At 44.0% G+C, this 21,825-nt stretch overlaps 1 pseudogene; it reads right to left on the bottom strand.

The window, feature by feature from the left end:
• The window catches only part of LOC138579914 (1,25-dihydroxyvitamin D(3) 24-hydroxylase, mitochondrial-like), a 176,081-nt pseudogene that overhangs the window by 147,415 nt on the left and 6,841 nt on the right, over nucleotides 1-21,825 (bottom strand).

Raw genomic sequence — 21,825 nt, 5'->3', positions numbered from 1 at the left:
AGCTTCAACTTCAGCTACTGAACAAATTGGTAAGCGAGAGGTCCCCACATATACACATCTGCCTCTCAATCACTCTACCTGAGCCAGGCTCAGTCAGCCAATCACACAGTAGGGCATTCATGCAGGCACACTGCCATTCAGGCTCAGGCATTCAGGCCATTCACTCCACCCAGACACCGATAACAAAAAGATATGGATTGGGGCAAGTACCCAGCCTTTCAGCACACTACACTGCATTCATGTCAGTTTCAGGCGGGGCTATCTCATTCATTGTGTCACACACACAGAAACCAAACACCGACAGTAGAGAATGGAAGTTCACTTAATACTGCATTCACACAGGCCCCACCCTTAGGGTGTACCCACAACACACAACACCTGGGAATGCTTCAGGTAATCTGACAGGAGGCAGCCCCAGAGCCATATATGGTATTTCCACCCAACAACCATTCAGGAGGAAGGGACAGAGTCCAGGCTTCCCAGGACTTTGGGAAACAAGGTACAAGTCAATAGAAACCAAGAGGCCACAGGGGCCATCTTGCCTCCTATCAGCAATCCATTAATTCCTTTGGCAGGGCCTGGGCATCCCACAGATGGAGGACACTTAGAACTAGTGCCAAGTCAGCATGTAGCTGCCACCAGCCCATACCTTGCTCTGTGGGCAACACACAGGTGTCCTAAACACACATAAGGGGTACAAGGGTGTACCCCCACCCATGGGTGCCATAGGGGTATCCCATGGGTGATGTTCCTTTCACCAAAAGATAAGAATGAAGAGCTACACTGCCAGAGGTCCAGGTGGGACTTCAGTGGCAGAAAACATGGTATGGTATTGTTTATTTAATATAGCACCTATAAACCAGCAAGTGTTTCAAAGCGCTCAAGGAGGGTGGGAAACAAGGGGTAAAACAACAGTCGCTCAGTGCCCTTGAAATTCTGAGACGATAATAGTCTGCACATGCAGAGTGACATACAGAAAACACACATAGAGAAGTGTTAGGACAAGGACAGGAGGCCCTGTGCCTCCATAAGGCATTTCCAGCATCACACAACCCATTAATTGTTGACATACCATTAGCACTGAGCACCAGGGGAGATGCACAGACAAATCAGGTGGCATTGGAAGCAGACGGAATCCCAGAGTAATCATCTGTATTCTCACTGTGTCTTAAGCACTTTTGTTGTAACTAATTTGCATGCAGTGGTATATAGAGGGCTGCTGAACATTGAACATGAGTCGAAAAGTATATGATTATGATTCATGGATTATTTGCACCAAAAAAAAATGGATTTGTGCACCATTCTGCCCGCAAATCCATGTTTAACAAATGGTTATGAGTGGTCATAGTGTCATTATTGGTGGGTAGGAGAACATCAACAGCATTTATATCGCAACAGCATATTCTCTACTATGCATGAACTGAATAACACAATGTACTGCTTAACAAGCGGATAATGGCACAGGGGATGAAACTGCATGGTCACATATATAAATATATGTTTGGTCATATATAAATAAATATATTTTTTTAAACATTTCAGAGGAATTTACAACTTTCACTTTCATGTCGCATTTATAGTTCCATTCGCAGATGCTATAACTTTCCTAACTTGTAGAAATAAAGTTATTCTACTCAGTCCTTTCGGCAGCAGGTACTCTCCAAGTCGTGTATCTTTATCAAGAGTACGAGTTGTAAATGGCACGGAGGGTGTAATCCTGAAAATAATTGAGAACGATTTTCCTGTTTGAAAGATTTTGGCCAATTTCTCATATTTAAACAATGATCTTGGGGGTATATTCTGAATTTCATTTGGTTTATCTTTTTTTTCTTCAAACTTGGGGGGTTTTCTTTGGTTATTTTTGCTGTGTACCCATTACTGCTTCAATGACTGTGTCTACTTGCCCTTGGCGAGAACCACGTTGGATTCTGATATTATAAACAATGATAGATAACAAGAGGAGGTTATATGTTACCTCATTGATTCTTTCAGGCAGGCTTTGAGGTAAGGCATCCTTTTTAGGTCTTCGGCGCTGGGAATTTGATCCGGCGTCAAGAGGCTTTGGATTTCTTCCAGTAGCTTATCCTGCACGTGTGGATTACGAGAGATGTTGAATAGAGCCCAGAGTAAGCTGTTGGCAGTCTGGAAAAATAACCAATGTTCACTAAATAAGAGTGTTCACAAGTCCTCAACATCCAAACTGAAGGTTTGCTCTCATTATAGAACCACAATTAGAAAACCCAATTCAGGTACTACTCTGCCAGCCTCAAAATGAATCAACAATGATCAGACATCTTTTATTGGGATGAAAACTCAATCACAGCCAGGAAAAGAGTACCTGAAGACATGTAGGAGAAATTCCTCTTGCACACAAACAAGACGTTGAATCGAACCCGTTTTCGGCTGTGCATCTCAATGAGGACGTTGAAGCCGATTCATGGAATATTTTGCACGGTTCAAAGTGACTTTGCACTGCGGACACAAACCCTGATTCATGGAACTGTGCAAAGTGTATTTTTGCAGTGCAAAGTTAGTACAAATGACCTTGCACTGCATAAATACACCCTGATTCATGGAACTGTGCAAAGTGTGTGTCGGCAGTGCAAAGTCACTTTTCAGCAGTGCAAGGTCACTTTGAACCATGCAAGAAATTCCATGAATCAGGCCCTTTGTTCTTTTTTTACAGTATTTGGTGAAACGTTGAAAATAATATTGTCATACAGAACATTGGGTAATACATCAACGATTTTAAATGAGAAAATAATTGGATTGTTGACTATGAAACAAGAAATGCCTCCATGCTGCAGCTCCACCCCTACTCTGCTCAAATCAGTCCTGTCATCAAAACAGCTGATAGCATAGCCTGGTAGTACATAGCACTTGCCACTGTTTTACCAATACCTCTAGATTTCATCATTAAACAGTTCGCACAAAATAATCATAACATGGAGGTAAGAGTACTGAATACATTAGTATCAGTAGCCATTTGTGCAAATAGACTAGCCACATTTCTGGTGCGTTTTTTACACCCATCGATTACTAGAATTTGCGGACAAATTATTGGGTCAGACCAATGAGTTAAAATGTATATTTTCCAGCTCTTGGAATATGCTCGATGGGCCAGAGTATGGAGATCGGCCATGGGGTCCATTCACAGGCAGGAAGTAGGAAGTGCCAGAGAGAAAGTGTGAGTGGTCTAGCACTTACTCACAGAGTAACTGCAAAACAGGATAAAGAGAGGATGCTAGCACAGGAAGGGGGTCCAGGCTGGTTTGCTGCAGTCTGATAAACTAAGGATATCATGGGGAGTCAAACATAAACATCTTTTAGGGCTCGGAGAAGGGCACATGCGCTTAATGGGATAGAGAGATTGTTTTGGGCAAAGTGATACACATGTGTCTGTAGTAGCACGGGGGGGTTGAGGGGGATTCACACAGGAATTGGTCGTAGATCCCTGTCCTCTTCAGTAGTGCCTCGTTGAGGGGATTTCAAAGAATGAGAGTTTGCCGGGGCATACAGAGACCAGCAGAACTGATCAAGAACCAAACCTTCCAGAAGAACTCCAAAAGAGGCAGACTGTAATATGCGGAATGAAGATAGTTCCCTTTTGTGGGTTTCTAGCACACTAAGAGTATGTGTGCTGAGGCAAAGGTCAGCCTCCCGAGTTATCCTCATATCGCAACCCAGTCACACAGCTTATATGATCGGTACTATTATTGCTCAACTGAGAGGTAGCCATTTCAGAAAGGTGACATGGCTGTGTAAGGTCTGATGACAAATGTATCTGTATCTTTTATGTTACTATGAGCTCACCAAAAGGATAGAATAGCATACTGAACGATCTTCACACGGTATCATGGTGTAGTCACAACTTGTCTAAAATGGTGGCAATAATAAATGGAAAAAATGTAAGCCAGAGTTGAATTCTGAGGGAGATTCTGAGGCCAAACTGCACAGCAAAGCCATGGTCTCTCGTGGAAAGAGGACAAAGAGTTGCAAATAGTTTGCAGACATATTTTCGGTTGGTGGGCAGTGGTCGAGGAATAAGAAATTGCTGACCTTAGCATGGGTGGCACCCTCCAAGAGCTTGGGAGGGATTAACCCCTTCACGTTGATGCAGAAGGCATCCCTCTGCTGGGACGTCCAGCACATGGCTCAGATGGCGTGAGCCTGTCCAATTCCTTACTACGGAGAGTGATGTATTTACTTGCATTTAATCAATCATTAATGTGATGGCAGCAGTAGCAAACGTACAATTGAGGAGGGCAAAAACCTACCCGGGCAATCCCAGGCACTATCAACAAACCCCCCTCTGATGAAGCTAGAGGTTTAACTGCTGGGATCAGCTTTTAGGGGCCTCACGTCATACAAGATTAGCATCTTTGTGAAACTAAATACCCTCTGACGTGGGTTGAAAGGTGCCTCCAAGGGCCCAAAGGAACAGCTATTCAGTCTCCTAGGCTCAGACTAAGGAGTTAGAGGGGTGGGTGTGGGGGGGGGCATGAACAGCACAATGAGTTTAACGGCCGCAGTCACTACAGCTTTCAAAACTGCCACCCAGCCCCCAGCCTCAAATTTTGAGGCTGGTTCTGCCCCTTGACCTTGGATGCTAGGTCTCTTGTTTTTAAGAGAGGCATTGGCATTTAAACACTGAACTGATGTGATTTCTGAAGAAAAAAAACAGTTTTTCTCTGTGTGCTTCCAATTAACAATATGTGTAATCTAAATGTGGTAAAAGGATCTATAAAGCTGTTTATACAGGATGTACCAAATGCAGACCCTCCCAGCTTTTATATTATGTTTCTTCTGTAATCTGAACCTCACGCACTACCCTGTTGTGTGGACAGCAACGTATTGTTGCAGATGGCTCGGCTACAATACATACTCCCTATGAAGACCTAAAGAACTCTGCTCCTCGTGGCGGTAAGGACAAGCTATACAAGAAACACCACAAAAACCTCTTGCTGTGCTATTCCAGACTCCACCCTGTTATGATGTTTTATTGTAGTATTGTACTGTCCTGCTGGCCACCCATGTATGCTGTTAGAATGTTGGTGTCTGAAGTGATTGGCAGAAGAGAGGCAGGAGGAGGAGTAGTGTGATGTTGGATTTTGTGAGGCAGACGGGGAGGTGGGAGGAGTTGTGAGCTTAAATGGAGCTAAATAATAATTAGTGGGTACGGTGCACATCATCCTATAGGATGGGGAAGCGCCTGCGTGGGTCCGCCCACGCCTCCGATAATTAAGAAGAAGAAGAAGAAGGAGACTGTGGGTGAGTGTTCCAAGAGTGTCAGTTGACGTCTGAGCTGTGGTGTGTGAGGATGGCCGGTGGGAGTGCTACTGCTCCTTATCCTGTAATATAACCTAAGAGTAACTGGAACCCTAACCTGTAAATAAGTACAATAAGGACTGCCTGGTTTCATACAAGTGGCTGCACAGCGGGTCTGTGTCCAGCCTCCATCTGCCCACCGGAGATCATAGCACAGCCCAGGAAGCAGCTTTTCCATGTTTAACCTACTTATAGAAAGCCCGGGCACTCCCTCCGGGACAGGCACCTTGACCTCAGTCTGCCTCGTTCGCAAATGCTGCCTATCTATCGAGGAGAAATCATGCTCGCACCATCAGAATTGGGATACCTAGTTCCTCAGATCTCACTTCCATTATGTCAATACTACACTTCTAAGTAGGGAGAAAAAACAAAATGGCCACAAAGGGACCGATGTAGATGCTGGCATAGGGACAGTACATTGCCTACACGTCGTTTTACTCAACATTTACACTTTCCTAACTTTTCTGCTAAAACATGAGATGGTGCATAGCCTGATGACACATTACTCCAGCAATCAGCAAGTCGGTATCCCTGTGCCAGAGCCAACCATTGCATTAGGATCTGGCCTGTATGGTTCGAAAATGATGTTAAGATCGCATGTGCATGCCAAATTGCACTGGGACGGCTCTGCAAAGCTTCAACAAGAGTGTAGTATCCCACAGCATTCTACTGCCACGGTTTTGCTACAATGTGTGCTTTTCAACACAGACCATCACTTACTACCATAAATACCAATATTTAAGAAAGACAATCGGAAACTGAAGTAGGGAGAAATGTATGACAGCCGATTTGCCATTTAATGAAGGACATATTGGTAGAAAAGAAACGGAGTGCAGCAAAACAGCAAGATGGGGAACCAAGAAACCAGGTGCCAGATTATAGAAGCTTTGTGCAAGTGCAAAGGTACACAGTGCTACCACTAGGGCAATGTTAGAAAACCATTGCACCATGACAAGCGCAGTGTGGAAGTACCAAGCACCAGGGCAAAAACTGATCTAGTGCAAAAAAGATACCTTCTCACTGCATTTTTCCAGCAGGGCAAAGTTAGTGCTAAAACAGAATGGTATTAGCAGCACCTGGTGCTTCTACCATGCAAAGCTGAATCTGTCATGGTGCAATGGTTTTCTAATATGTCCCAGTGTTTTTTTTTTTTTAAATGGGGTAAACTTTGCTCTAGAGCTAATACTGTCCAGTTTTGCACATGCACTGGTGCAATGTTTCTGTAATCTGGTCCCTGAATCTCCCTTCAAATAAAGGTTGCCATCTTTTGGACTAGACCCGACTGCAGCACAATTTCTTACTCCCTCAAGTATGAACCAATAATGACAGCACCCCATGCGTCCACTCGGAACCACACATAACGCAAACACTTTCATGAAGTAGATAAAGTGTTAGAACTTTACAATGAGCTTGCAAACATAAAAACATATATGATCATGATTTGATGTTCTTTGCTATTCCTGCCTCTCTCACCGTGTTGTATTTGCCCCCCATACCAACACTGTATTTGCACCCAATACATCATATTAACAACTATTATCTACTAGATGAGACACTGCTCTGGAATCAGAACCAGGTCTAAAGTCATGTCTTCACATTAAGCCTTATTTGCAAGGATTTCTTCTGGAACAAATTAAGGGAGGAGATGCCAGTGAGAAGTTCAGAAATACACCTGCTCCCTTATAGCATATTTACAAACATTTGCATTTGAGCAAATATGCAGACAACAGGGACATATTCAGATGCTCACTTGCACATGGAATTCACCAATATTTGCCAAACAACATTTTGACCATGTATCAACACCTCAAAGGTGCTCCTATATTCTCCAGATCTGCAGAGGATCCATTCTTGGTTTACTCTGGGCCACTCACATAAACAGCATGCATGATGTGGCTATTATTGTACGCCGGGTAAACGGGCTAGTCGCATGGATGTGTTCTTACCGTTTCCACAGCTCCAATCTGCATATCCGTGATGGCGGCATACATCTCCTTCTTAGATAGTTTACTGTCATTGTAGATTGCGCAAAGGAAATCTTCATTGGCTTTAGCAGAAGGTTTCATCAACCTTCGGTCTATGTGATGTTTTGCTGGTAAAAAGAAGATTGCAAAGATCATTCCTAAAGAGCTCAAACAAATTCATCGCCAACATCTCGCGGAAGTGGCAGGGAGATCAGCTGCCACACTTAACAGTTGTTTCATGAGTGGAAACCAATTCATCTTGCACACTGAAACACAGCGTGCACACCATCTGCACCGATTTTCACCACCTCCGGCCAAGTGCCATTTTGGGGTCACTTTCCCTCCCCTTAAAATGTCCACGTATTTGAATGCCTTGAGGGAAAATAAGAGTCCACTGGTGACACCTGAAGTCCCCACCCAGAGTTACAAAGAAACACAAATTAGGTTTGAGGAATGCTCGATCTTTTGGAGTAAAGAAGGACAGTTTATTTGTTTTGTCTCTTATTTTTCCCACAAACGTTGATTTCCTGTACAAGACCCCTGCATGGTCTAGGCCTATACATAATTATTGAGAAATGCCACGTGTGAATTGGGTGACTGCGCACTCTAAAGGTGTATCTTTAACATAGTGGAGAAGTAATGCAGACTCTTCATGGACTGATAAACAAGATAAACTTCAAAACTGTTGCAAAATTATATGGATTTGGGAAACCGTACACAGTATTCCTCTATAGATGGCTTGCCAGTGCTTTGACACACATCACCTCACATGATAACAGCGACCAGGGAATAAATGAATAAAAGAAATAGTTCCACAGTTTCGGGATTGCAGAACAATTCTGTCAATGATTCTCTAGCGGTCTCGCACTGAAACCCACCACACTCTGCGCCCTCACTTCAGTTGAATTCCTTTTTTTCCAAATGTAATTTATTTAATTACCCAGTGAGTCATTGGGTAGTAGCAAGTAGTAACGTATGAATGTGTGTGTTACGACTACTTCACAAAAGTAATTATTTTTGAATCACAAAGGAATATACCACTTGCGGATTCACATATGTTTTGGCATAAGCCGCACACAGTTTCTAAACATGTGCAGGCAGAGTTTACTGATAGACCAGCAAAAGAGGGCTTTCCCAGTGGCATGTAGGAGGAGTTGTGGGTTTGTTATGGGGGCAATCAAAAAGAAGTGTTAAAGGGGACTAAATCCGTCCATGACCCTAAAACTTGACATGTATTCACCAATCTTCAAATGCGTCTTAGAAACCTTTGTGAACACACATAAGGCACTACTCGAAGCTCCAGGTGCAAGCGTTGGATGACACTTCTCTGGATAGTGAAAGGATACGTTGTCGAACAATATTTAAAAGTAAGCGAAAAAAGTTCATAAAAGGTTTTTGGACCATTTTTATTATTTCGCCATCGTATGTGGAGTAAGGTTAACCTGCAAATATTGGGTGAATGAGGGACATGTTTGTCAATCAGCATTTACTTTTACAGATTTTCCAATGGCAGCAAGTTATGCCTCATTTCTTTTTGTAAACAATGTTGAGAAATCATGTATGGCCAGATGGCGTAATATCCCCCTGCGTATGCCAACAATCTGAATTTTAGTGAATCAGCCCTGTGCAGCTCCAGAAATGGCACGTTTATTGTTAGGAAAGATTTCTTAATTGTGGGTAATTTTCCTTCCATGTGGCAACCCCTAAACTTTTTGCTGTTGTTTTCACCATGATCTAGACTTTGCCAGAGAAGTGCAGCCTTCTGCCGCACTCCTCTGGGCTTTCGCTCCATTCTTACGGGGAAACTGACATGCCCTTAAGACAGTCAGTACCGGGAAACGCTGTTTTCCGTAGTTTCTTTATCATGTTGCAGCTTTCGTGCAACATGACACAAGAGGGCACTGTAATCTAAGTTACTGCTCTCTTGGGTCTCTAGTCTTCTACAGGCCCTAGATACTCTTTTTGGATTGTAACTGATCGGTGCAAGTGAATCACAGACAGGAATGGTGGCAGCGATCGTTTGTGTTTTTGAGCTCCTTTTGGCGTTTTAAGCGTGTTTCTCGCGCTTAGCCCAAAATGGTGGCCTGGCTCCCAAAATGGCCAGACCACGAGGCTCCTTTGTCCTGTCCGCTGACCGTCTTGCCCCCTTCACCTTCCCCAGGTCGAGCTGACCCGGGGCCTTCCTTATTTGGGCATGTACTTTCCCGCGAAACACAGATGCTTTTGCGGGCTTCTACAAGCCTTTTTTGTGCCTCCAGGATGTGGGCTGGGATGTCTGGTCCCAATACACATCCTGGGTGCCAGTGAGTCTAGTGTGGTATGAATGCCTGGGACCACCGTGGTCCGTGATAGGTCCACGTATGGTGTGAGTGTTTGATGAGCGGATCTCCCATTGTGTCCCCTCCGTTTTGGCGTGAAGGGAACCGTGGATAAGAGGGGGCTGGAAACGCCACTACCATGTCGATCTCCTGAGTTCTCACGAACAAGGGAATACAGGAGCCAAGTATCCTGTAACCACGAGGCTGAACCAAGGAATCGCTGGTGACCCGCTGAAGGACTGCTCCTCTGCACTGCTGTCGCCCTGTGAAACCCTTTCTACCTCTGATCGAACCAGAAGGCCCGTACTGGTACTTCGACCCTTGGGATAGCGGGGACAGCTATTCTCGGCATCTTCACCATCTCCTGCACGTAAGCCTTTCGGAAGTGTCTCTGGGCCATCCAGCAGACTGACCAGCCTACCCAGGAGTCTTGCTCTGTAACCGCCGCTAGGTTGTGTTGTATTTCGAGTCCTTGTCACTCTCACACATGGCATTCCCAGGTCTGAAGTGAGTAGTGTACATTTGGCTGAGATACACACGGCCGCTCCGTTGCCCTGCTGTGGTAACAAACTGTGCGGGTTCACTTCGTTTGGGACATCTTTAACTCAACTCTGCTGCTGCAGAATCTACACGACGACGAGACGTCCCCTGCTCCCCTGGACCTGCCAGCACTGAAACTGACGTGGAGAAGCCTGGGTCTGCTTGCATCGGGGACCGGTGAGTAGCATAGCTAGGAACTGGTGGCCCTCCTGCAGGAGCCCATAGCTTTTCCCCGCTGTGTCAAACAGCACGCCTTTCCGTACTCGCGCTCTGCTTCTGCCCACAGTGGAGGCTGCACTTGAGTCGCGGAACTCTGTTCTTCTTCATTTGTGCACCAAACTGAACTGCCTGATTCCCTCGAAGAGACTCCCCTTTTTGCCCGTTGGCACCAGCGTGTGCAGGTACTTTTGAGCACAAGGCTCCACTCTTCGTAGGGCTTGGACTTCCTTTTAGTTAGGTGCCTCTGAAGGCGGACTGGGTCTAATCATTATTTCACACTGCCTGTTTTCCTCCCCTTCTAGGTGGACTACACATTTCGTGCATCTAACGCTTTAGACTCGTTTGTATTTGTATATATATTGTATTGGTTTGGTATGTGTTGGTTTACTAGAGTTTTATCGTGATTTCTCGCTACGGTCATTGTTGCAAAGGCCTTGGAATAAATGTGTATACATTTTTAATATAACACCTGTTTGGAGTAATTTGTAAGTGTCCTTGCTTTGTGTGCTCATTGCGGGCTTTCAGTCACCCTCACCCCTCTTGAAACCTAGTCTGGACCGCCGCGATCGCTACCCTAATTGGTCTGGCTTGTCCAGAAGTTACCCTGTTCCAAGTAATTAGGTTGGCCTTCTGAACCTCTGCGCCTCCAGGACAGAGTTCAGAAATCCGTCTTAACATTTATCCCCTTTATACTGAAGACGCAGCAGAAATATTGATTAATGCATGCGTCATCAAGTTAGAATTAGTTCCAGTACCAGTACTGAAACATGAATGAACGTCCAAGAAGTGTATAATAGAGGTGTAACAGGAGCAGCATGAAAAATGTTTTTGTAGATCAAAGATCCTCCACACGCTCTTGCGGACATCCCCTACATGAAAGCAATCGGGATGTACAGCCTTTCTGTCCCACGCTATCCCCAACTGTTGGACCATCCAACATGGCTTCAGGGTTTACTTTTGGATTGCTAGTACTGCCTCACCTGGGAACTTACAGTAATGCAGATCCCTGCGCAGCTGTATCATGGGTGGTGTTCTGATGCCCTGCTCCAGCTAATCCCAATATATCTCAAAGCGTGTAAAATATTAGTTGCCCTCTACCCCTCACCACAAAATAACTCAGCCTGCAGTTGACACGTAACAGACCAACAATAAATACACACATAAACACACTGGCAAAACCAATTACTTGTATACAGCAGGGAGATTATATCTCGAAAATAGGATTTCCAGTCGATGCAAAAATTGGGCCAAAAGGTTTTAAAAATTAAATAAAAATCTAAAAAGATTAAAATCAGGTTCGATTCATTTTCCAATCGAGTTATGCTTGTTTGAGAAAAAATGAGCTTGATGATGAAAAGAAATGCGAGTGTATTAAGATGGCTTGAATCATTCATCAGTATCCTTTCTACGTACTTAACTTTTCTATTAGTCATTAATCCATGTATTTTGAAGGCACAATATGTGGCGGTGCGTTGGTTAGTCAATAACTGACTTTAATATTTTATCATTTTACATTTGAATGAAAGATTCTACCTGTGAAGTATGAAACTCATCGCTGGAATTCCCTGGAACAAGGGGAACACGGTTCCAACGAGTTCTGGATTTCCGTTTCCTGGTTCACTGGTTCCACTCGGACAACTGAGTTTGTGAACCTATTGACTCATGTCAATCAATGTATGTACAGTTAAAGCAGAGTACAGTGCTGCGCTTGAACTCCACCCACACTCCCAGAGATAAGGAGCTGCAAATAGCAGCTGAGGTAACCCTTCCAGCCAAACAAAGCAATTACCAAAAAAAGTGCGTATATATTTCACAAGGCTAGGTAGGGAGGACAGGGTTTAAAGGCAGGAGCAACGGGTTCATGCCTCATCTGAAAGAAAGTGGCCAAAGTTGTGGCTTTGGGCTAATCAGTGTTATATTGTACCTCATAAATCCTTCCAAACATCAGGCGCCCTTTGAATCTCCCTCATGGCGGCAGCAGGTCTGGCTGCCTGCAACCATTCCTTTCTTGCACACAAAACGAGAATTTTATTCTAGATTTACCAGTTGCGAATATGCTGTCCCAGGCCTGCGTGTGATCTTTCCAGGTTTTGGTGTTCAGACTTTTATGAAGTTCCAAGGGCGTCACCATCATTATGCCAAAAGTACTCATCATCTGCAATAGAGAACAAGTCACATTGCTAAATTAGAGGCCCACCATTCTGCGTCATAATGCTGCTGAGATTTCAAAGGTAACTTCACATTTTTAAAAGTCTCTCTTTCACCCTGCTATTTCAGGTGGTGCAGGAACACTTGGACCATTTCAAAGACTATAGGCCCGATTCATGGAATATTTGCCCGGTTCAAAATGAATTTGCACTGCTGAAAAGTGACTTTGCACTGACGACACAAACCCTGATTCATGGAACCGTGCAAAGTGCATTTCTGCAGTGCAAAGTCAGCACATAGTCATTTATGCAGTTCAAAATTACTTTGCACAGCAAAAATACACTGTGGACGGTTCCATGAATCGGGGTTTGTGTAGGCAGTGCAAAGTCACTTTTCAGCAGTGATTGGGTTCACTCTTACAGTTAAGATAGATACCTCATTCACCTTTTGTGGGAACGAAGGTTGAGGGAAGGTCAAGTGGGGTGTGAATGTGATTCAGTAGCAACCCAAACAGCAAAGTATGACAGTCCAAAATGAAGGGAATACCCAATCACGGTTCTATTAAAGTATGCATATTTTAATTAAGCACACCGTCTGCAACAATAAATAGATAGAAAACATTACAAAAACCCATCCCTCAAGAAAGAACATAGAATATGCAAGACAGCAAGATGCAGCACACTGGGTAATGAGGTAGGGGAAGAAAGGCAAGTAATAACCAGAATGTTCTTTAATACAATTTGCTGTTGTGTGCAAAAAAGGGATTTTAGTGCCCTAACCAGCCTCTAGAGTATCCGCTCAGAGCCCCTCGTACTGCTCCATGGCGGCCATCTTGCATAAGTATTTTGTATGGATGAACGGGATGCCACAAGGCAAAATATTGCTGTCAGATGTCACCGGATTGGCAATCTGGGGTGCTAATAGCAATAATACTCCTCCGGCGGGCCGGATCGGGTATTATTCCTATATTAAAGCCTTCAGCTTTAGGCCTTAATCAGTTGGGCTTGAGAACCTTGATAATGGGCAAGGTGTGAGGTAGGCACCTGTGGTGCTAGCAAATATGAATTGTGACCCAGAGCATTAACAGCTGGACCTTGGTTAGCAGTTGCCTGTGGAGTGGGGTGCCACTGTCTACTGGAGAGTTGGGTGTTTGGAGATAACAGTTCTAAATGGGCCTTGAGACTTGCTGACTACCCATCAAAAAGGAAAGATAGGCTGTTGCATGAAGGCATGTTGGTCCATATTTATATGTCAGTGCACATCTTTACTCTGCATGCTCTGTGGTGGTCATTATAAAGCACCAAAATAAACCAAAATAGTGCAGAGGCTAAGGGGAGGGGTCTGGAGAAAGAAAAAGATGGGATGTATGGGGTGACACCACACGTTCTACAAACAAAACAAAAACAGGTAAAAACAGATGAACATGCACCATAAAGAAGTCCACTGATGTGCAGTGACCGGGATGAAAAGCCGTGGAACCGGGTGCACAGTACAGAAAGATCCTGGTCGGGCTATAAAAAGGCAGAGCAGTAGAGGCCAGAAAGCATGTGTATGTTCAAAAGGCTTAAACCTGGATTCATGGAATTATTTGCACGTAAAACGCACATTTGCCCGTCATTCTTCCCGAAAATCCCCATACCTCAAACAGGGATTTTTGGGCAGAATGGCGCGCAAATGTGCGTTTTACGCGCAAATAATTCCATGAATCAGGGAGTTAATCGTTGTTGGATTAACGGCGGGTACACGCTCCACTGTCGTGATATGAAGTAGCATTAGTATTGAGCAGTGGTCTTGGGTATGAATTTCGATAAAGGGGACCACAGCATCTTTCTGACCAGAATGCTTTCAGCGATTATTGTGAGTGGCATGGCATTGAAGTGATTTCTAAGTTATCTTTCACATCAAAAGCAATAGGTTAGTCTGGGCAACACTTGCTCCAGTTTCTGGGAAGCTGATTGAGGTCCACCTTTCACTAACTTTTGAAATCTATGCCTCAGCATCACCTTTTCCATTTTTATAAAGATATGCAGGATGGTCTTAGTCACACCTCAATGACTCTACTGGGTGGTATTGGAGTACAGAGGCAAAGTCACCGAAGTATGAGTGGATAGCCCTTTGGGTGGGGATGAACAGATTTGGTGGACACTCAATGAACCCAATGTGGAAGCAACCATTCTGGACTTGTGTGTACAAAGGTGAACAGGGAAAGGTTGCATCTCCCCCATACCCCGAGCTCTGCACCTTGTTTGCATGCGGCATATTACAAAACTCCAAATTAATAGGCTCTTAACAGCAATCAAACTCTAGTCTGACACAATAAGTGTGAGGTGAAAACAATCTGTGAAAGGTACAGTGAGCTAAAACCTGGTTGCAGGATTTGGGGTTGAATGACTGAGGTAAAAATGTTATAGGGAAAAATGACCAAAGGTTATTTGTTCGAAATAACCTTCGGTCTTTTCTCCCCTGAACATTTCACACTTGGCCAAACCCCCACCCACACGCCCCTACTTTTCTTTCATTCCGACACTCTGTGTCCCTGCAACGCCTGTTCCCTTTCATGATCGGGAACGGGTACTTCAGGGTCCTTTCCTTTTTGTTTTGTTTTCAATACTGCGGGACAGCAGCAGGGGAAAACCCCTGCAACCCCCGTTCACAATATAGTGAGCAAGGGTGCGGGGGACACCCTTGCAGCCCATGCACTGAATAAGTAATCTGGTCAAAAGTTTCAGCCATTTGGAATTTTCGAACGGCCGAAAATTGTCCAAATCACGCATTTGAAAAAAACATTGTGAACAATTTGGCCTAAACAGGTTGCAGACCCTCCTGAGTGGACACCTTCGAGGAGAACAGGTTATTTGGCTGTGTTAATTCTCGGTAGAGGGGCTCCCAGACCTTTTTTTGGAACTTGGGGTTTCACCCTAAATTACCATGCGTAATCCAGACGTGGACCCCTTGCTCACTGTGTTTAGAGAGGCGCACCTTCACCTCACTGATGAAGCCCAACTAGGCTGAAACATATGTCTGGGGTTGCTGTAGGTACTCTTGTTCTGAGAAGAATTGCCTAGCATTTCGGTGCTAAACTGCCTAAGTGGGTGCGACCAGAATGATTGGGTACCTTCCCAAAGAACAGGTTATTTGGCCGTGTTTGTTCTCGGCAGAGGGGCTGCTAGACCTTTTTAATTTCGAGGTCAAATCAGGTTTATAAATTAGGCTTGCAATCAAAGAAGAATTCAACCTCTTCCATCAAGGTATTTCTGGCCCCTTATTTTTGACATCCCGATTAACAGTTGAGAAGATTATTGCAATGTGGTCTATCAATGCTTTGCTTGGAGAGACGCGGCTAAAATGAAGGTTCAAAACCTTGGGGATCAACTTGCGAATGGCATGTGAAAACGTTATCATGCAAGGCAGGAGTTATAGTGAGGAGTGCCTCATACTACGATATATCATCAGCCAGAGTCACACAAAGCATGTCTCATGTGCGGGAGCCAAACGCTCTTGGAAGCGTAACAAACTTCCACATATTGTGGTTGACATGACACGCTGGATCAGTTAGAGGAAAGGCCTTTGGGATGGCAAATTTCTACCACGCGCAAAATGTGCTGGTGGGGACTTGATGCAGAAGTGGCTGCTGCATCCAAGGTTACATCTACAATTCACAAAGAGGTGCACCCTTGCATGTGTTTCCCCAGTGCCTGGTCTCTGTGTGGCATGTCAGGCGCACGGGAAAGCAAAATCATGACAGAGGCCTGCTATTAGTGTACAAAGTTTAAGAAGGATACAACACATGTTTGACCATAAATACAAAAATACAACTGCTTTAAATCATACACAGACACACAAATAGGTTTATATATAATATGATTACATATTTTATATAAAAAACACATAGGCAAAGTCCTGTTACCGGTGAGTTGTTGCTAAAGTGGCGTGTGTGAAGCCCTCCTGGGGGTCTGAGGAGAAGGTTTCTATCCTTACCGTTTTAACGGCCTGAATAAAGTTCATTGCTTCATTCCCAACGTTCTCCTCCAGGAGACCGAATCTTGTGTCCTACAGCACCAAGCAGATACCTGAACAAAAGCATATTGCTAGCATTTTTATATAGCTCGTCCTTTACAGTTTACTGGCAATTCATGTTGAGAAACATGTCGATTTTTCTAGGAAGCATCACTTTCTAGCATTGTTTTGGCATTGTTTTGATTAAGAACTGTCTAAAAAATTAGGAGAGTTAAAAATTAATTCTCTAATTGTAGTTCCATCAGTGTTTAGTAAATATGGAGGAGACTAATTTTGGTCACCATTGGACCCTGACCTTTGATGATGTTTTGTAAATGTTTTGTGTATCCGCCAGAACTTGTTTAATTTATAACTTAATCTGTTCTGAATTCAGTGAATCTGTATGAATTTATTTGAAAAAGAAAACACATTTTTGTTTGCAAAACAGTTGTGGTGCCAAAAATGTCTTTGGTATCGAGTATGCCTTGTTGTACTTATGGTTTACGTATATATTATGTGTTTGATCAAATGTTTTAGATTTTTTAAGATGTATTAATAAAAGTGAAAAGATTTTTTGTGCCTAACTTCTTTGGAGATGTTGTCTAGCCACTGAAATAAGTAAGTAATTAAACGTATCACTGCCTTGTTGAACACTCGCGGATTAAGAGAGGGGCAGTCAATCTCGAGGTGTGTTTGTTTACCATGTTGAGTTACAGTCAGATGTTTTCAAGGATAGACGTTGCATCTAAGGACACACACTTGGTCATTAAAGGGTAAATGTCGAAAACAAAATCCTGGGCTACAACGGAAGCATCGCATCTACGATACTTTCGGTATTACAAACAACAACAATATAAGTAAGCCATTAGTTCTGTTGAACTGAGGCACATGGAGATAATTCATTAGCTCCATATGTTGCCGACAGTTTAGAGAACTGGTTATACTGCAGGGCCACACCCCAGCCAATTAGACACCTTTCCCCAAATGATGGCTTGTGCATGACCTCCCTCCCCCAAACCTATTTCCTTATGCGCCTGCTTCTATGCACTGCCTCTCTTCCCCTTCTCCTCTTCCCTCTTTTCCTTTATCTGTGGGTGCCCCGTGACAACAGAAATAGATGTCCACTGCAAACCTGGGTGGACTTTGGACTAGACATAGAAAAAAGACTGTCTGGTGGGAGGCCAAGCCACGATCTGAAATTTAAAAATGAATATTCTCCGCCCTACAAACATGTTTGCTTCCATTTGTAAAACAGTATTTGTAGTGCAAGAATTGCCTTTTTCTAAGGCACGCTGCTCCAGCGCTAGAAATAGAAAATTGGGGAAATAGCTAGAGAACATTTAATCGTTGGTGTGCCTCTCACCTAAGGTGAAACCAGTGCTTTAAATGGGCCGGTACTTTCCGGTCCCGAGTACCTGCAATTCTTTTATTTGCCAGACATAGGGCTGGCACATCTCATCAGAAAGCCAATGCGTTTAAGTGAGGGAGTACAGGCACTTCTCTACAGTAAATAGGTACCGGCACTTCTGTGTTTCCATTCAAAGCACTGGGTTAAACTATTTCCAGGATGAGTGTGCCAACACACCCTGTATATATTTATTTTTCAGTTTCAATTCCCAGCACAGGTGGGCCGCGTGCTACAAAGTGTAATTGTGTTGTATCTGTCAAAAGACTCGTCCATTAGACATTTTATACCAGGCACATTTGAGGGGTGATGCCTGCTCCCCATCGATTGGCCCTGCTGCTTGAACATTTAAAAGGTGATTCAATGAAAAAATACATTTGTCAAACTTTAAATTTCATAAAACCTGGATGAGTCGAAATTATGTAGTTATGGGCAGCCAAAATGTCTACTTGGTCACGCTGAATATCAATGATAATGCGTAGATGCTGTTTTAATCAAGTTCTCAGTGCTAGATTAGTTTAGTTTAGTTTATGGTTTGCTTGCTACATTATGACTGAGAGGTGAAATCAACTTTATGCATTTTGTTCTCATTCCCATTCTGAATAGGAGACTTTACTGAAAGGTACTACTCGGTGGGTGTCCAATCCCAGGGCCCAGGATTTACTAAGTGACCATCATTGGTCCCAGTCAGCATAGTAGCCGTTCTAGGACACAGAATCTGGGGGATAACTGGTGGCACAGTTAAATGGTGTGCATAAACAGTCATACATGTCCCCGACACCTGCAAGGTTCCTAACAGAAGGCATGCAGGCTGTGAAATCTAGCCACCTCAGGGTCGCTAGAGTGTGTGATAGACCCCAAAGGACGATCGGTGGGAAGCCAGCCTAAAGTACTAGAGGTATAAACAACTGGAAGATGGGGGAAAAAGGGGTCCTTTTCTAAAAATACTTGGAAAGACCACAAATAACAACATAATGCTTGGGGTTTGTGCATCAGCCTAACTTTTTTCCCTCACCCCACCATGTGGATACACTCAGATATTTGAAGTGACCTTTGTTGGAAGTGGACACATTTCAAATAAAAAAACAAATTAAATACATTTCTTCTTCTCATCCTTCAAGCCTATGTCAGTCCCCAAACAATTACAGTGCCGTGCCTTCCTTAAAAGATGGTGGGGTGCACTCACTAAACATTCTCCTGAGAATCAGTGAGCAGTTTCTCGCAAAACAACTTCAGGCAATCTTCTTTCATTAAGACTCAGAGCTAAGGGTGCAGGCGTGTCCTCGGGATCAAACATTGCCTTGTCTGGGTGCATGCCTTTACAATAAAGCCGCAAACGGACGCATAATAGTGAAGCATTTGGAAATGGGAACGAAAACCTACTTTCGAATGACCATTTATTCAGTTCGCAGTATAAATCTTTAATTCTTCCGTTTTCATCGGCGAGTGTATCCATTCTTTCAAGAAAATCTACTAGGACCTAGGGCAAAAAAGAACATCATTTTTGTAAACGGCTGCTTTTTTGATACAAAAGATACAGTATCACTTGCTAAACTTTGAAAAGGAAGTGAATCCATAGTTGGTGAACACAGTGATGCAATTTGCTGTATAGTGAAAACTACTAGACGGGAAGAATAGTGCATTAGCTTTCGAAATCACATGGATCCCCACGTTCAAGATGAGCAAATAAGTCCTTGAGGAAAGATCTGCATATGTACTGTATGGATGAGTGTACTCAGTTTGTTCTTCCAAGAAATGTATCATTACCTGCAACATACAGAAGGATGTCTTGTTAGGGACATGGCGGCAGACGGCCTTTCTTATTTACGCTACGAAAACACAGTTAATCTTCTACATATCATATGAAGAAATGATGCCAAACTGAACTCTCTGTACAGTTCTAAAAGACTGGACATCCAGACAAGAGCCCCTAAACGCGTTGGGACTTTAATGAAAAATGACATAGAGCGAAGGAGTCTATCACATTCTTCTAATGGAGAAAGCTTAATTCTTATGGATGGCTATAGTCATCCCGGCGCATATATTATATTTAAAGTCTTCTTGTCTGCAGGCATCTTCCTTCTTTTATACCCTGGAGGCTCTTTGCTTCTGGCAGGATGCTGGGTCTGACATGTTGTGTGATCAATAGAAAGTAACAACAGGGTTAATTGGGGCTTGTATAAGCCGGGGTAGCAACTGTCATCCCAAACCGTAAGGGTATACTGGTACACAATGGACGGTTGGACGGGGGAACAAAAATCTGTTTGCAGATAAAGGCAAAGAAAACTGTCCTACTACGAGGACAGTTTTTGATTTGATTACCACATGAAGACTCATTGTGTCCTGAAGAAGATGGTCAATAACTACTCATAACCATCGAAACCGGTCACGCCATATGAACTAGTGGGACTGTGCGGTTTTAAGAAAAAAGCAAAACAGTTTGCTGAAAAATTATACTTTTTAGATTTTTTCCCTCTTTAGTTGGACAACCACCCGCATGCAACAAGCTTTGAGGCACTAGGGTGAATAAAGGATTAATCACAGAAATCCCAATGTCTCCAACCTGTACATGTTAGCCAAAACTGTTTGGTTCATCACTACGAGATCTAATCCCCCTCTCGTATCAACCCATCACCTTGCTGGTTGCCCTCCAATCCCCTTTACAGGCTGTTGGTGTCAGCACTGCACGTGGCATACAGATAACCACATGCAGAGAGCCTAATTTAGTTTCCACTCCTCTCCCTCCCAGACAGGCATCACAACACCTCCTGTCCACAGCCAGGCAACCCAAGAAACAACCCCCCTCTCTTCCATTACAGGTAGGGCATTGGGTGTCTGACCAGAGGGCCAGAGCAGTTCATCATCTAGTGCCAAACAATTAGGACCATCCTTTAATTACCACAGCCATTCCTTTTTCTTTGCCTTTATCTGCAAACAGATTTTTGTTCCCCCGTCCATTGTGTACCCATGTGATCAATAGAGCCTAGAGTTCCCAGGCTGTTGGCGCATCACAATCTTTCAAGGGAGACCGATTTTATACCTTCTAGCAAACTAGTATTTGTGCTTCTTCTGGGGTGTGTGATAGGAGGGAGAGGGGCAGGAGAGGCCTGCTACAAGAAAAGCTGGAGTCAGTCCTGAACCTGAGGGTGTGACGATGGATGAGAAGACGGAGTCCATATTTCCCCCTCCTGTACATAGATGTTTCTGCACAGACCTGTACATATTGCTCAGGCCATGCCTCTACCAGGTTCTCCCTTGCAGACACAATGTGCAGGAAGACAAAGAACAGAGTGCAGTGCTGAGTGAGCAATGAGGGTGGGAGAGAGAGAGATGTAAAGTCAAATGTCATACGTGGCAGACACCAACAGCCACAAGGATCAAGGGGGGGAAAAACACCTTTTTACTCTGCGGTGAAACCGCCAACCCCACAAAACCACACACAGTGAGGACAGTCCCGCCAGAGCAGGAAGAGGGAGAGACAATGCCAGCAATGCAAAACAAAGACGCCAACATAGTATGAGCAAGAGCGCAAGAAGCTGCGTTCATACACGCCAGGGAGAAGAATAGTACAGAGCCGCTGAGCGGGGCAGGCAAAACAGCTCAGCCTCCGAAAATCCTCTTGGACAGCCGGGCCCTCATAGGGAGAACAGACCCACCAATGATCCTAGCAAGAGCCACCACAAACCACAAGTCATTACACTGGGAATTCCAACATGTTAAAATTGCGTGAGGAACAGGGGCGGGGCTTACACCCCATTGAAAGATGACACATGCATGTACTGTGATGGAAGGACACGGCCGGATTGGACAGGGATAGCTGGCCAATCAGAACAAGGGGAGGGAGATTCAAGCAGGGGACAGGAAGTAGGAAGTGTGAGTTATTTGGGTGATGTTCGCAGCGGAGATG

Source organism: Ambystoma mexicanum, chromosome 3p (genome assembly GCF_040938575.1).
Source record: "Ambystoma mexicanum isolate Mex_15411 chromosome 3p, UKY_AmexF1_1, whole genome shotgun sequence".
Taxonomy (NCBI): Eukaryota; Metazoa; Chordata; class Amphibia; order Caudata; family Ambystomatidae; genus Ambystoma; species Ambystoma mexicanum.
The sequence above is the reverse complement of the archived record's forward strand: the minus strand, read 5'-3'. Positions and strand labels throughout refer to the sequence as shown.